The sequence below is a fragment of the Pteropus alecto genome, unplaced genomic scaffold (genome assembly GCF_000325575.1).
Source record: "Pteropus alecto unplaced genomic scaffold, ASM32557v1 scaffold8, whole genome shotgun sequence".
NCBI lineage: Eukaryota > Metazoa > Chordata > Mammalia > Chiroptera > Pteropodidae > Pteropus > Pteropus alecto.
In genome coordinates this window covers 18,592,006-18,600,190 of record NW_006494609.1, presented here as the reverse complement: position 1 = coordinate 18,600,190, position 8,185 = coordinate 18,592,006, and the positions used below count along the sequence as shown (strand labels likewise).

Genomic DNA, 8,185 nt, shown 5'->3' with positions numbered 1-8,185 from the left:
CACAATGGAAGTGAACTTGGCATATCATTTAAAAAAGCAACCCAGCAACGGTCATCAAAATTAAAAATGCATATATTGATTTTTAAAGTTAATGTCTAGCAACTTCTTTTGCAATTTCTCGTACATATACTAGGACACAGGACCCAAACTGAAAGCCCTGAAGTTAGAAGATATATCTTATTCAATTCACATTTTGATATATAAAATATTAAATAAAAATCCAAATTTCCAGGCACTCCTTGGGGAGAGGTACAATGTATTAGAAGACAAGCCATAAATGGGCCCCAAATCCTGTACAACAACAACAACAAGCTTGAAATGAGCAGTGTCTGTCCCAGGGTTATTCCCTAGAGGAAGCATACTTGGTACTTGCGAATAAATACCTCTTTTATTCCCAGAGGTTCTGTAATTTGACCCTTTTCATAGGAATCATACAAAAAGCTACCCCAGGTTGTTCACTGGAGCACAGTATACAATGCACTAATAAACTGGAAACAACCTAAATATCCATTAAGATAGAACTGGTTAATTATAGTACATTCTTACAACATAATACTATGTGATATAAAAAGAACAAGGTAGTTATTACATGTAGTTGCATGGAAAGATGACCATGATGTCAGGTGAAAAGCTGCAGACTGTAACTATAATAAAAACTAGTATTTGGCAAAACCTCAACATATTCCAAGAAGTGTGTGAAGCACTTTACGTTTTTCCCAATTGTTCTTAAGAACTCATTAAAAAAATAAACTCTCATTTCACAGATAAAGAAACTAAAGAGAGAGGGAAAAAAAAGGCATAATTAAATTCACTGGGCCAGGATACAAACACAGGTATCTGACTATAATCATAACCTCTATGTATAAAAGCTAAAGTGCCTCCAAATCTTGCACTATAGTCTTATATCTTTAAAAGTTATTTGTGTATTGTGTCTATATGTGCAGACACATACCAAGTAAACTGATGAGAGGATTTCACTTACAGTTTAAAGTTTTGTTTCAATTCGTTATTCTTAAAAATATTAAAGATGTCGAACAAAAGTTAAAAAAATCTTCTAATTCTGCTATTCACCATCAAATTTAGTTTGTGATAATAAGGAGGCTAAAATCACCCCCTAAGATCATTCCCTAGCAGAGGAACACCAAATAAATGCTCAGTTTAAAACAATAAATAGCTTTTTAATTATTGGCTAAAAACTCAGTTTATGCTAATCAAAACACATTAAAGAAATAAAATAACTTTAAAAATGGATTTTTCAGTGCAATACTCTGATCAGAAATAGCTAATACAAAGTAAATCATGCTTTATTTATTGCTCCTGAAAACTAAGGCATCCAAGGTTCTCAAACTTCATCAAACCAATTTTCCTAAAAGCACCTTTTGCTCATTTAACTTATTTTTGCCAAAAGTATAGTATAATAAATACTTAGGCTAAAATTTACTGAACTCCTAAATATGTATGAAAAACCAGGCTAAAATCAGGAATACAAAGATGATCTCTGTTCTTAGTGACAGTCTCAAATTTGGCCTCGGATTCAGATACTTAAACAGCAGATAACTGCAAAATAAAAGCTTAAAATACATATTACAGAAACGAAGAAACAAGACTCTGTCAAAAGAAAAAGTTAAAAAAGTGTGTACTCTGAATGGAAGGGCGAGGGGGAAGAGTGCAGTCTAGGCAGATGAGTAACACAAAAGAAAAGGACAATGTATCACCAATGGTGTTTTTCCAAATTGTTAATACTCATACAACTGATAAATCCCTGTTCTTCATATTAGGTATATGGTATATGTTGTGGCCCATAGTATTAACAGGGTACATTTCCTCAAAATGTATAGCTACCAACCATCAGAAAACACTTTATCATTTCTTCATAGTTTTCGTTAAAACTGAAAGCTTAACTTGCTTGATATTCTTTAGAAGCAATCACCTAAATCACAGTAACTTATTTAATGTAACAATTAACCACTAACTGGCTGTTTAAAGGGCTTCAACCTAAAATATTATGTGCCCATTCAGATTAAGCAGGAAAAAAGGACACTGGACAGAAAAGAAATAAGGGATCTCTAAAGTATGTAAATGTGCATTAAATAGTAATTCTTAGCAAAAAACAGTACAAATCTCCTTTTTCACAATAAGTTTAGCGTTTTAAGTTTGCTAATAGCTTAGAGTCAAGCATAGAGCTAACAATGTATTTGCTAAGAAACTATTCTAAGGATGGCTAATTCGCCTGCCATACGTGTTCTGTGTAAGTCGTATTACATATATTTAGAACCTAACTATATTCTTAAAACACGTATTCCAGGTGGATCATCCAGCCAACAGCTAGAAAGGAGCAGCAGAGGCTCAAACATTGATGAACCAATAGTTTATGCCCAAGGGGAATAAGTTACAATGAATCCCAAGGCCAAACTTTGGAAATACAAGGTTGATTAAGCAGAGAAAGGGTACTTGATGTTCAAGTATAACAACAGCCAAGTTATTTTCCTTCCTTCCTAAGGGCACTTCCAACTGCCCCTTGCTCTCTCTCAAGAGGGGCTAAATGTAGTACAAAAAACAGCCAAATAGCAGCAGTCCTGCATCAATTTGCCAAGTATACTTGAAAATGAAGAAAATGTAAATAAAATGGAAATTTTGGAAAAGTATAAAATTTTATCAGGTGGGAATAGTCGAAAATATATTAAATCATAGTACTATACACAGTAACTCCCGTAAATACAATGTAGATGTTTCTGATGACCAAAATGATAAGAAAACTATTCTTAATATAGAGGGAATACAAATTTGAAAGACAATTCTGTGACAGAAGAGAAAGAAAGTAGAGATATCCAAAAACCCCTACATTGTTTTCTTTCCAACTCTTGAATTTCCACAAATAAGAATGCTATACAATTCTACAGACCTGCAATCCAAAGATTAAAAAACAAACACTTTCCATAGAAAAAGCTGCAGACTCCACTCACAAACTGGGAGTCTATAACTGGTCAATCTGTACATGACTTTAGATAAATAAGTCACTAAAAATATATACTAAGATCTTCGGTTCCACAGTATGTTATACTTTATGTATACTGTAAGTCTATACTAAATGTTACAAGTAAAAAAAAAAAAAGAGAGATTCAAATGTCCTACACACAAAAATTTGATATTGAAAATTCATTCTACTTAAGACATGTAAAAAGACTGAGCTGATCAAACAGTTCCCAGAAAGGTTAAGAGGAGATGGTATAGTACCAGAATGAGAATGGAACATGGAACCCAGAGTTGAATTAAAGCCCAGTCTACGACTTGTCCTCATACCCAAGTGACTACTTTGAACCTCAATTTAACCAACTTTAAGGAGAACTAATACCTCCTACAGTTGTTATTTTGTGAATCATAAACTGAGATTCGCAATTGTTTAAAAGCTGTTGAATAATAAAAACAATGAACATATAGAATAAAAGACATGCCTCCCATCCCCACCAAAGATGAGAAATAGGTAAGAACCCAAATGGCCTCATTTTGCCTGAAAGTGGCTTTTGTAAACTTGCCTAGCTAAATGCAACTGAATGTGAACTTTAATTGTAATGTTAACTTAAAGGGGGCTTAGTTACCAAGGAATGGCATGTCCTGACGGATCGAAAAGAACATTTTAAAAGTTGTATGTTATCAAGCCAGAAGGCTTTTTTGCCTAAGGGGTGGAGAGTTATCATGGAATAGAATTGAGGAAGCTCAAAAACTTTCTCAACTCTAGTAACTTCCCTCCCAACTTCTCCACGAAAAAGCGTGAACTGAAAACACGCTTAAGGCAAAATGCCACATTTGAAAACCGTAACCAACATTTATTAAGCAGCAAGCAATTCATTACAAAATCTCTAAATCTTAAAATCTGAGAATCAAAATCTCTCAGGTTAGAAGGGAAAAAATGCATTGTTTTTCACTAACAACAAAAAAATGTATTTATAACATGTGTCTTTTCCTCCAGACTGAATAGGTAGGTAGGTAGGTAGGTAGGTAGATAGATAGATAGATAGATAAATAACACCTAAGATGCTGCACTGACACCACCACTGGTAATAGAAGCTTGGAGCAGCTGTTAGCTGTTACTATACGGCAGCAGTTCTCAAACTTTTTGGTTTTAGGACTCTTTTATAACTCTTAAAATTCACTGAGGACCCCCAAAGAGCTTTTGTTTACCTGATTTATGTCTGCCATTATTTACTGCATTGGAAATTATAGCTGGGAATTTTTTTAATGTTTATTCATTTTAATAACAAGAAATCCATTACATGTTAGCATAAATAACATTTTTAAATAAATGTTTTCCCAAACAGAAATGTAGTGAGAAGAACAGCACTGTTTTTCACAAATCTCTAATTCTGGCTTAATCAAAGACAGCTGGATTCCCATATTTGCGTCTGCACTCAATCCCTTTCAATAAGCTGTTTTGGCAGACACATATGAAGAAAACCTGACATACCATTATAACTGGACAAGAGTATTTTAATAGCCTTTTCAAATAATTGTAGGTATCTTTGATACCACAACAAAACTCCACAAGTGATAATTTCATTAAGATGAGTTACAGTATGAAAGCTGAAATCAGATCAAGAAACTCTATATTCTTGCTTTAAAAGCCATCAGTCTACCTACCTTGCACTTCAAAGGTACCTTTTACCCACGGATGATTGTATTACATTATGACTGGTGACTTGGAAAATGTGGGTCCACTGAATTACACATGTCTTCCAAATATTGACATATTATTATAGACTATCAAAAAAAACCCCTATATTCATTAATATCACCAACAATCTAATGAGAAATTTTTTTAATTGGGAGGCTGTCAAGCACACAATGGCAGAAACAAGCTCCCTAAAATTCTAATTTTTGCTTGAAAGCTCAAAATTTATCACTGGTCACAAATACGGTCAGTTATTTTCCTTAAAGAGACAGGCTCACTTCATTTTTCAAGTAAATACTAAACAGTCAAGTATGAATATCCACAGTTCATCACTTGTTCTTTCAAGTAAAAAAAAATCTCTATAAACACTAGTTTAGCTCACAAGCCAATCATATATGTGCTCTTCTCTAAACAACCATTCTACTTTTTGTGTACAGTTTTATGTATACTTCCCATTTTATCACAGCAAGACAAACTTAAGGGTCAAGATTTAATAAAATTAACATTTTTACTGCTTCATCAAGGACTTTTAACTGTATATGTATTGAAAAAATACAATGACTACTAGTACAATATGGTGCCTCTGCCTTAACTCTTCCTAAGGAATGAACAGCATTTGCCATCACTGCTTTTGCACCACTGATGCAAGTATCAACAGAGTAAAAAAGACGTAATATCTCAGCATTGTTATGAAAATAGTTTGGATTTTATGTAATCCCTGAAAGGAACTCAGGGACCCACACCCTCCAGGCTTCCACAGATTGCATTCTGTGAACCACTGCCACACAATATCACTATCCGCTAACAGGTCCCAGTTCTGCCTGCGGTGGCTACATGAAACTACTTCAATTCCTTTTTGTGACAGCGCCACAAATATTTGGGAGAAAAGCTACTGTCTCCCCCAAGTCTTGCTAAATATCTTTGCCAGTAACTTCAACCGGAGTCTATGAATGTGGCACAAATGCTAACTAGGTCACTGATACTGGTTACTCTATTAGAAGTGTGATAGCCAGAACTGAGATGATGCAAATAATGATCTGACCAGCATAGAGTAGGGAAGAAAGTGAAATGTAGTTTCCATAAGGGTATTATATTCTGTATTAATGAAGTGGTTGGTTCTCAACCAAGAGATCTTGACCCCAGGGTACATTTAGCAGTATCAGGAGACATTTTTAGTAATAACTACTGGGAAGATGGGGAGGCAGGGCTTCTGAAATCTAGCAGGTAGAGGTCAGGGGTGCTGTTAAAAACACCCTACTAAACACAAGACAGCAGCCCAATGCAAGGAATTATACAGCCCAAAATGTCAATCATACCTACGTGAGAAACTCTACCAACATTTTTTGAAGCTTTAATCACCATGGCTCTTAAATCACATGAGCCTTTCAAAATTATATGTGCAATTACATTTGACTTTTAGACAAAAGATGAACCCGTGTTCGCAATGTTTTGTAATGACCTAAACTTCAATATCTATGGTATAAACTTCAATAAATCAACTCAACTGCAGTCTATGCCTCAACCCTACCCACGCACCGAAATTTAACAGGTCAGGCATACCAAAAATGAAGGTGGAAGTCAAACACAATATAAGGTGGAAATCACAATTTAAAACATCAAACATGAAAAAAAACGGGAATTAGTGAGGAATAAGACCTATTTAACTATGCAGGCTTCGGTCTTTACATTGTTTATTTAAAGGACTATAGTGCACTTTAGGTTAAAAATGAGAAGGCCAGCTTATGAAAAACTGGCCATATTGTTCACATTTCAAGAAACACACTAGAAAAGCAATATCTGTGTGTAAATCTGCTGTCTTGACTCCGTCTTCCATTTTCTACCTTTGAATTACTGTCAAAAAATTGGAAGGACTTAGGTCTGTATAGGAAATGTACACCTCTCCCCTCAAAGTTAGTTTGAAAAAAGTAGGTATAAAAAGACTTAATTTCTAGAAAGAAAATTTATTACTTAAGCTATGTTCTTACGAAAGTCTTTTAAGGCGCACATTTCCTTTCACTGATCAATTTTTAAAACAAATGATTATCAGAAAGAGAAGTCCCTTTTCAAACGCAGCAAAAAAATGTGAGCTAACACAAAGAAATCACATGGAATCACTGCAAACATTTAGGTTTATTTTAATTATTGCTGAACAGAAAAAGGTCACAAAAATTTTGCTTAGACTAGGTTCTCCTAGCGCCTCTTTTTACCCTTCCATGAAAGGATGAATCAATTAACAGGGATGGTGCAGATTCTAAAATTAGGTCTGTATGTTTAATTAAAACAAATATTCTCGTTACAAAAATAATGTTGATAGGCCTCTTAAAATGACAGGAATGGGTGAGAAGGCAGGCGTTATGAAATTCCTTTTTAAAATATTGTGTAAAATGTATTAGGTGTCTAATATCTTGATAGATGTCTAAGCCTGTGTCAAAGTTAGAGCCTCACCTGTAAAGAGACATACACAGATTCGCATATGGACGCTCACATGTAAATAAAAACGTAAAACTATAATCGGTGATAGGTGCAGAAAAGAAACTGTCTACTTAAAAAAATAAAACCAGAGGTGCTACATTACGTGTCTAGAAACCATAAAGGCTTTATTTTGCATGTAAGAAAAACTTCGGGTATCAATTACATGCTTCGTTTTGCCGCTACGAAGAAGGAAACACGGTCCCTCGGCTCAGAGAGGCACTTACTCCTCACTCTTCTAAAATGAAAGAAATGCAGTCTCACTATATAGGCCTCAACACTTATATAAACGCAGAAGATAAGCTGTCACCTTTCTATCCCAACAGTGAGTTTCCAAATTACTTCCCATTCTTTCAATGAGAAAGAAAAACTTTTTTAAATCCTTAGGAGGAAAAAGAAAAGTACACGATGCAGGCTTACTGAGATCAGAAGGCACAGACGGATTAGCTTTAAAATCCACAATCAGAAAAACACAAAGTATCACTAAGAGATGGAAGGAGAAGGAAGCAGGTTGCAAGCCGTTTATCCTATTAAAACAGAACAGGGCGAGCGATGCGGAAGCCGAGGCGTTTCGGAGGGCACCCTGGAAAGTACCCCCTTTTCGGGCGGCGGAAAGGCTGGGGAGGACTGCGGCGGGGGAGGAGGGGTTCAAAGAGCAGGCTCAACGCTCAGAACGGGCCTGTTAACTAGCGCCCAGACACGCTGGGACGTGGAAGCGGGTTAACCCTGGAGCGAGACTGGTCATCTTGGAAACCCCAGGAAGAGAGCGACGCAGCGGAGGGACACCGGGAACCGACGCAGCGAAAGGGGCCGGGGAGCCGCGGAGGACGAGCCCGAAGCCCGTGTGCAGACCCCGCGAAGGGCAGGGCCTCCCTTCCCCGCCGCCGGACACCGCCGTGCTGTTTCGGAGGGGGCGGAGAAGCCGGAGTAGCAGGGACAGAGATTCCTTCGGCTCTCCCGGAAGGGGAAGGCCCCCGGCCCGACGGCCGCTGAAGCCAGGGAGGGGTGGGGGGAAGTGGGAACCCGGCACTAGGGAAGTGCGGCGGCGAG

General features: G+C 36.8%; 1 protein-coding gene across 3 annotated transcripts in view; it reads right to left on the bottom strand.

Annotated features, from left to right (window-relative positions):
• PAPOLA (poly(A) polymerase alpha) overlaps positions 1-8,185 on the bottom strand; it is a 59,007-nt gene that overhangs the window by 50,444 nt on the left and 378 nt on the right. The window lies entirely within an intron of this gene.